Source organism: Alosa sapidissima, chromosome 2 (assembly GCF_018492685.1).
Source record: "Alosa sapidissima isolate fAloSap1 chromosome 2, fAloSap1.pri, whole genome shotgun sequence".
Taxonomy (NCBI): Eukaryota; Metazoa; Chordata; class Actinopteri; order Clupeiformes; family Clupeidae; genus Alosa; species Alosa sapidissima.
This window is the reverse complement of record NC_055958.1, coordinates 4063872-4073171: the sequence shown is the minus strand read 5'-3', so window position 1 is coordinate 4073171 and position 9300 is coordinate 4063872. Positions and strand designations below refer to the sequence as shown.

Genomic DNA, 9300 nt, shown 5'->3' with positions numbered 1-9300 from the left:
AAAGGCTGACTTCAAGGCCTACTCAAAATGTTATGCTGAAACTGAGTTGCAGCTAGCTAACCTGCACTGTAAATGAGATATCAGAGTGTGGACCAATAGTAGCATATTGTAACAAACTGCGAAATTGTCTTTGAAGGGTTTTTATTGAACCAACACTTGAACACACAAACACATAATACGGGGCCAGACCTGGCCATTATGCCCCAGCACTAAACATCTATTTGAGGCTGTATCTAAAACACACACTAGTTAGACCCGGTTATGAACACTGTAACCAACTGTAAACATAAACACGACAGACAGGACATACATTGTCATCCCGCATGGCTTAGAACATCAACATTACACACATACACACACTGCACAGCATCATGGGAGCACAGTCATAACCAGCTAGGCTCAGTTCATTACACAGCCCCCTGAGACTTAGTCCATGTCCCCTTGACTCAAGTCTAACCCTACGTCAGTCCATGAACCTGGCTGGGACGCGACGCTGGCATTGTGGGCGCGCCGCTGTCGCGGCGGTGACCTCCGGTGAAGGCTGCACGGTGACCGGTGTTAGAGCTACAGCTCCATTGTCACCAAGTTCCACAGAGTCAGTGTCCGAGTACCCACGGCCCTCAGCTGAGGCCAGGGGTCGGTACGGGGCCAGTCGATCACGGTGGAGGCGCTTAATCAGTCTCACATGATAGACCCCACGGCCCTCAGCTGACCACGTCAGACAGCTTCTCTAAGACAGGGGTTTTCAACCGGTGGTCCCTAAAAAAAGAGGTGTGTCTGATGAGCTATTGATGAACTATTCTGCATTGGTTTGGAGTCACTAGGTCATATGGCTTGGGCGGTATTGAAAAAAAGGAGTCTGTTTCTTATATGAAATAATGTATTTTCTTTTTTAAATTCATATAAAAGACAGTGTGCATACAGTGGCTATAAAAAGAGGTGTGTCTGATGAGTCCCATATAGGATAACTATTCTGCATTGGTTTGGAGTCCCTAGGTCACATGACTTGGGAGGTATTGAAAAAAGGAGACCATATGGGAAATAATCCGAGGTGGAAAGTAACGAAATACATTTACTCACGTTACTGTGTTGAGTAGTTTTTCTGTGTATTTTGTATTTTTTAAGTAGTTTATAAAATCGGTATTTTAAATTTTACTTGATTACATTTTGAGTGAAGTATTGTACTTCGCTACATAAAAAATCCCATCCGTTACTTGAGTAAAAAAAAAAAAGTTAAGACTAACAAAAACAGAAAGGAGAGAAAAGAAATTGCGCCCTAAACCACTAACCTGATAATGATCAGCATGTAGCCTACAACAGGACATGAATGAATCAAGCTGGCGCCATGCAGTCTTACTGAAAGTGATGGAGATGGAGCTGGATCGCAAGATGCATCAGATTACATAGCCTAACCTATGAAAGTGTATTTTCCGCTATTTCAATGGGTTGTCTCAGTTCGTTTTAGCACTAATGATAGCGGAGATATTCAAGCAAACACCATGGGATTTCGTGTTTTAACGTTTGTGCTCACCTTTCTTTGGAAAGAAGTGTATTAGCAATTGTTTCCCCTCATTCTGATGTCTCTCTTTTTAGTAACCTGACTTGGCTTTCTTGGAAAAAGACATTGCACCAGCAGCACAACAATTAGCGGTCCACTACTAGCGATGCTCAACTAAATAAACAAAAGATAGACTAGCCTACCTTATGAATCGTGCAGGCGGACTAAACCATTTAGCTCTTTAGCAAGGGAGAGTAAGAGTGACCTTAGACAGTTTTCACTATGTTTTGTATACAAAATCCAGTCAGTCAAACTTTAAATTTCGTCTGACATTCATTTTGACATTTAATTTGGAAGTTAAAATATTCAGGTAAAATAAATATATGGTGGACATATATATATTTTCTAGCCTAGAAATCTCGACGCGCCCCTAGCGGCTAGCCAAAGATCCTTGATTACTAGCTCCGCTTTAACCCTCTCTGGTCTAGCAACTCTCCGTTGGCTTGTGAGCTCCAGAAATCGAAACTTAATCAGGCCAATGAAATCGTGTATAGAGTCGTTAGGTGGGCTTAAAGGAGAATTCCGGTGTGATATTGACCTAAAGTGTATCGAAACATGATACCGAGTGTGAACGTATGTCTCATAGCCCATCTCGGCTTGTCCCCTGCACTCCAAAATCTGGCGCTAGTTAGCCGATGCTACCAACATCTTTTTCAATAGTGGTGCTTCGGCATCGGGCTAGCCATGCAAATAAATCACTGTTTTACACCCATTTACGAGGCTCAATGTATCTCCACACTTCATTGGTAGACTTCCGAGGGCCCTGACATTTAAAACGAGACATTGAGAACTTTGAAAAAGCACTGGTAGTTTACTTACAAGACGATTTATACAGACAGTATCTTCACGAAGTTTAGCGTTTGCAGCCATCTTGAATTTAGTCACGATAAGTCGAGCAACGAGTAAGAATGAACAGCTATGATAAGGGATCAGATTCCAAAAATAATTCAGTGGAAATGCATGGATTCCAGTTGCTGCTACTGGAAGAAACTGGAATCCATGCATTTCCACTGAATTATTTTTGGAATCTGATCCCTTATCATACCTGTTCATTCTTACTCGTTGCTCGACTTATCGTGACTAAATTCAAGATGGCTGCAAACGTTAAACTTCGTGAAGATACTGTCTGTATAAATCGTCTTGTAAGTAAACTACCAGTGCTTTTTCAAAGTTCTCAATGTCTCGTTTTAAATGTCAGGGCCCTAGGAAGTCTACCAATGAAGTGTGGAGATACGTTGAGCCTCGTAAATGGGTGTAAAACAGTGATTTATTTGCATGGCTAGCCCGATGCCGAAGCACCACTACTGAAAAAGTTGTTGGTAGCATCGGCTAACTAGCGCCAGATTTTGGAGTGCAGGGGACAAGTCGAGATGGGCTATGAGACATACGTTCACACTCGGTATCATGTTTCAATACACTTTAGGTCAATATCACACCGGAATTCTCCTTTAACATAATGATTGATGGCAGAGTTGCAACGGTTTGGTTTGAATTCCCTGCTACTTGAAAACAAATAAGATGGATGTTGCTGCTGGTGAACAGTGTGACGCGAGTTAAGCTTTTATTAAGTTGGCAAACGTTTGAATTAGCCAACTAGCTCCGCTGGTTGGAAACGCATGGGACTCATAGCGCTGCCGCTGTCCTATTACGTGCAGAGGGAATTTGAAAGACAACTGATTATCCCGCCCCTCTGACTGAGCACTGCGAACGGTGAGTTTGGTGATTTTAATGTGGGTCTGGCTCGTCAGGCTATATATTTTCAGTAATTATTGGAAGTTAAAATATTCAGGTAAAATAAATATATGGTGGACATATAGTCATATATATTTTCAGTAATTAGCTTAAACTTCCAGTGAGTCTATTCTAAATTTTCACCACACATTAACACACATATAAAAAATCCAAAACATAAGAGTTATGTGTATTAAAGTGGAATGACACAGGAAAAAAGTATTGAACGTGCCTACTGAAATTTCTTCAATACTTTGTGGAAAAAGCCTTTGTTTGTAAAGACAGCTTCAAGACATTTCCTGTATGACAAAACGTATTTCACAGTATCAGGTGTGATTTTGGCCCATTGTTCTGGTCCCTCTTGTGAATCCTGATCTTTAGTTACTTCCAGAACTGTTTAATTGAAATTAATTGAATTGGCTGCCTTCAAGTCTTTCTGGAGCTTTTTGTCCGAATGGTCCTTGGCTCTTGGAATTGACTATCCTTCTGACTCCCTGGTCAGAAATATTGCGAGGAGATCCTGCATGGCATGTTTCTTCCACTTGCAGATAATGGCTCCCATGCTGCTTACTGAAGATTCTGAAGTTTTGAAATGCATCTGTAACCAGTTTCATTGATATGTTTTGCAACAATAAGGTTGGAAAGGTCTTGGGAGAGCTTTTTGCTTTTATCCATCATGAAATGTTTCTTGTGTGACACCATGATAATGAAAAACCTTTTTATAGCCCATCAATATACTAACCAAGCTTATATTAATTTGCACAGATAGAAAGGATAACAACTACTTACAGATTCCAGCTCGTTCCTTCCCTTTCCTTGCCTTAGTGCTTTTTCTTAGCTTGTTCAATACTTTTTCGCTGTGTTATTCCACTTCATTACACATGACTCTACTTATGGAGTTGTTTGAATTTTTTATGTGTGGATTACCTGAGTTATTACTAATGCCTGTGAAAATGTTGTAATCCCCGTATTCCACTTTTCAAGGGCCCTCTCCTCCATTGAGCCCTATACTTCCCACTCCCCCCCCCAGTTCGACACCCTTTAATCTGCTGATCCTTCTGCTCGTTTCCAAATATAAAAAAAAACTCTGCAACTCAACATTGGCCTGCCTGCCTCAGCTGCCTGTGAGGGGCTTTTCAGTTGTGCTGGATTACTGTTCACTGCAAAGCGACGCAAGGATGAGTGCAACTAACTTTGAAAATCAAGTACTGCTCAAACTTAAAGGAGAACTCCGGTGATTTTTCACATATCTCTATTTCTCAACGTCACAGAGTACTGTCGGTATGAACAAAACTGAAACAATCGGTTTTACCTAGCACTGGGAGCATGAACATGGCTGCCTTAGCTGCTGGCTGCAGCAACTCGAGCTAGGACCAAAGTCCTTTTCAGGCAAGTACCTCCACTCGGCGGCCATATTGCAACCCTTTTTGGGCACTTATCGTGCATCTATTTCGGCAGAAATGCGTTTGCGTAAGGCTTCACGACACCAATCTTGCTCCAGCAACGAGATCACAACAGATGATTGGCACGATGTCTTCACAGCACACCACATGATTGGCTCAATGTATTTTACAACACACCACATGATTGGCTCAATGTATTCACATGTCAACGTTTTGCCGCGGAAGGGTTGTGATATTTGTAGACAACTGACTAACCCCATGCATTACTATGGAGGATTTTTTGAGTGCTGTATCTCCTCATTAGAAAGTCTCTGGTAAAACTGGTTGTTCTGGTACACCCCCCCCCCCCCCCCCCCCACCAAAAAAAAAAAGTAACTTTTACTTAAAGTACATTTTAAATGAACTACTTTTTACTTTTACTTAAGTACATTTTTCAGATCGGTATTTTAACTTGTACTTGAGTAATATTTCATCATCAAGGTATTGGTACTTTTACTTGAGTACAATATTTTTGTACTTTTTCCACCTCTGGAAATAATGTATTTTCTTTAAAATATTCATATAAAATACAGCATGCAAACAGTGACTATAAAAATAGGTTTGTCTGATGAGTCTCATAAAGGATAACTATTCTGCATTGGTTTGGAGTCACTAGGTCATATGGCTTGGGAGGTATTGAAAAAAGGAGTCTGTTTCTTAATAATCTGCATTGGTTTGGAGTCACTAGGTCACATGATGTCAAAGCTATTGACAAAAAAGACTATAAAGGTAATTCAGAAGGTAGCCTACTTTATAGACGGTCCCTAAGTAGGTCAAGTAGGAGCAAGTAGACAGCAAGTAGACAGGTCATCTGTTTGTACATTGTCTGCAAACACTGGGTGAAACCGGCTGCATTAAAAAAAAAAAAAAAAAAAAAGAATATCTGTCGAATATCAAATATCAAACTAACTTCACCTCGGTACAAAACGTTTAGGTAATGACAGTGGATCTAGTTATATGCATAGGTTATGATAATGTGTAGGCAGCGGAATAACTATTGGTTTCCGTTGGTGACTGCTGACTGAGATCACGGATGAGATGAAATAGATCCTGAAACTTCGCCTGGTCTGGAGCAGCCTAACACTTACTGCCAGCTCTTCATGTGAGTAGGAGCACAACACAAGTTATCCTGACATAAAGGTAATCACCACGCGGTTTAGCCTACATCGGATCGCTCCGATATTACAAAATATGTTAAGCCAGTCAAGCTTAACTGGCAGTTAAGAGATGAAGCGCCCAAACCGGTGACGTCGCATGCAACTGTAGGCTAGTTCGTCATCACCATGTTACAAAAAAAAAAAACCCTCAAACAATTCAACTAATCCTAAAAATAAGGTAGGCCTATGACCACTAGAAGCAATAGGTGACCCCAGTGCATAGCCTATGGAAGGCGAATGCAACCAGTAGGTGGCGATGACATTACTGTCCCTCCCTATGATTAGACATTCTGTGGCGGGACTGTCGAGGTCTGTAAGGAACAGAGTGAGTAGCCTAAGCTTTTTTGGATAGCCTATATGCTTCGTTAGAATGGAGAACAATGATAATAATATGATTTTTGTCTGTAAATAATTTGGACACGCCCATATCTTACAATGTTAGCCTTTATTACATTTCCAACGGACTTTGTCCACGTCTTGCCATTGCAACAGAAAGTAAACTCTGCAGCAGGAAGCAATCCATACCGATTGAAATGTTTCGTTTACTGTCTGGGCTACACTGTTCTTCCTCCTTCCTGATGGCTATTTCACGAAGGCAGAATTAGATAAATGATAAAGCGAGGCTTGACATAGCGTTGTCTGGTCATCCTAGCTCAACACGCCAATCCAGGATGGGTAGCCTAGTCGCGACTATGTCAAGCCAGGTGTAGCCTAAGTAGGCTACAGTAATTCAGGATATGTGCGCGTTCTCGTTTCTCCTCCAAAGAACCCACGGTTGGGATGAAAAAGACGCAGAAAATGGGGTTATTTACACAGTGAACAACCGCTTTTATATAGACCGCAGCGAATTAAAGCTTGTCTTTTGCGGAAACAGGGCTTTTTCTGTAAAACAGCGAGAGGATGGACCAACTGCACGTGTGAGCTTCCTTATCTCGGCACATTTTTCGCGGTGTTTGAAGATAAGAAAGTCGAGTAAGAAAGTGAGGAAATGTGTAGGCTTAGATTTTGATGCAGTAGGCTACAGACTAAACCACATGTTCCTTTCTCTGCTTTTACCGCATAGGCCAAATAAAATATAGCCTTCACTTAGAAAGATAATGGCAAACTATTCTGGCAACGTCTCGTTTCATAACTTGATTGCATTTTTGTCCGCTGGACCCAGGCCTATTCATCAAACGTCTAGCCTAGTAGGCCCTATGTTAATTATTAAGGCTACCAGTACCACAGTGAAGTGATCTCCTTAGGGTTTTACGATCTTGCTGAGTGCTGTTGCCATTTTTTGGTGGTTCTGTAAAATTTATTATAGCCTTAAGTAGGCTACTTGAGGCGTCTGAGGTGGAAAAGAGGCTGATATGCCTTTCTCACCAGTGAATAGGTATGCTTGGTCCAAATCAGGTCTTCAGTAATATGGACACTAGGATATTTGAAACTCTACCCTTTCCACCTGAGAGCCATTGATTTTGAGTGGTTGGTAAATCTTCTGAAATCTATAAACATTAGTAACATTGAGAAGCTTGTTGTCCTGGCACCAGACTGTCTACTTCATTCAAGCCTGCTCATTGTTCTTAGAAATGATGCCTAGGCCTTCTACTGCTGTGTCATCAGCAAACTTGACAATGATCTTACAGGGCGCTACACCAGGTGCGTAACTGAAGCGTTCCGTTCGTGACGCTATTTCTTCCTAACGTTCAAAACAATAGCCCAAACCGAACGGTCCAAAACATTTTTCCTGCAAGATAACTAATAATCATTATTATTGCAAAAAATAGAGAGCACATATGAAATGGAATAATTGTTATCGGGTACAATGATGCAGGTGAAACCCTGCAGACAGTGACTTTTCCAGTAAACACATCTACCCTCTGTACATTCACAATACATTTGAAACAGCTGCTTGGGATCAGACAGACAAATAAGAAATTTTAGCATGTCAATAATTAAAAACATGCACCAAGTGCTTCATAAATAATAATATGCCTATATCATGCTCTCTACTCTTGGCAAGACTATAGGTAACCATATTGTGCAGCTATATGTGTGAAAAGGGACACTAAAGATGTTCATTGGGCTTCAAAAGTGAGTTGGGAGTCCATTTTTACACCAAGATTTGTGACTGTTAAATACGTTTATTTTAACATTTAACAGATAAAGTCAGTATAGTGTGTGGAAAAGGAAAGTGTAATGCAAAATATGTCTAGGGGTGATCAAACAAAAGTGTAAAACGCAATGTCAGTGTGAGGAGCAATGGGCTGGGGCTCTCCCCAGCGGAGCAGCCACTAAAAGACCAGGAGCAAGGCAAGAGCTAGTCTAGAGGAATACGCCTGGATCAGGGGAATATAGGGCGGGGGGAATGTCTCTGATTTCGAACAAAGCTTTTTTTTCAATAGCCAATCGCAGAGAGGTGGCAGACCTTGTACTGGGTGTTTCATGAAAATACAGCGAACTAACAACCAAAACGATGGCGTTTAGTTTGCTTTTTTAGCCATGTCTGGCAGGGCCAGGTTAAGGTCATCTTAAGGCCCCCCCCCTATTTTTTTTTCAATATATATTACTATTATTATTATTATTATCAATATACATAACACAGAGAGAGGCAATACAATTATGACAGACATAATGTAAAAATGAAATTTGCATTTATATTGTGGAACCGTATAACCAACATACAATTGTACCAACATACAAAAAACAAGTAGCCTACAAACATGGGGCAATGCACACAAAAAAATCAACCATGAAATATTCCATTATTACCATCAATTACTTCAACTAAGGCTTGAAAACTGCCATTGGTACCTAGGTCAGACTAAAATGTGCAACTCCCGAACTCTGAACTCATGAAACATTGTAGCCTAGAGTTTGGCGCGCACGCACACAGCCACATCATGATTCATTGTAACACACTGTCTGCGCTACTGGTCAGGTGCGTCGAGTATGTGGGATGTTATACACTGTAACACGCAGCCCTAGCCAGCCACGACGTCAAATACATTGAAACACGCAGTCTAGCGCACACACACAGCCCAACCACATGAAATACAAACAAGGGGGGTGTCGCAGCCGATAACGGTAACGTTGGCAGGGACAGGGGTAGTATGCCTAGACGTGGACGTATCACTATTTTGATCCTCGTTTTGAAAAAAGTGAATGGGGCGCCTGCAGGAATGAATGCGATGGTACGCACACACCCACCTAACTTTCAACGCTTTGATAATATTTGTCCCGCTTTGATAATCTTTGATAATCTTGCCTACCTTGCGGCTTGCCCATTTGAAATAACTCCTCTCGCTTTGCTGTCTCCATCCTTTCTGTTTTCGTTGTTTAAAAAAATGTGTTATATCCATGATGAGTCTTGAGTTAATGAATTAGCTTATACCATTGTGTGCTGATAACCAGCATAGATAGTAATAGA

At 41.2% G+C, this 9300-nt stretch overlaps 1 protein-coding gene across 1 annotated transcript in view; it reads left to right on the top strand.

The window, feature by feature from the left end:
• The first annotated feature begins 6092 nt into the window (after positions 1-6092).
• The window catches only part of LOC121694122 (protein ADP-ribosylarginine hydrolase-like), a 28473-nt gene continuing 25265 nt past the window's right edge, over positions 6093-9300 (top strand). Inside the window, exon 1 of the mRNA XM_042074087.1 lies at positions 6093-6213. The gene's annotated coding sequence lies outside the window, so the exon portion shown is untranslated. The remainder of the gene's footprint in view (positions 6214-9300) is intronic.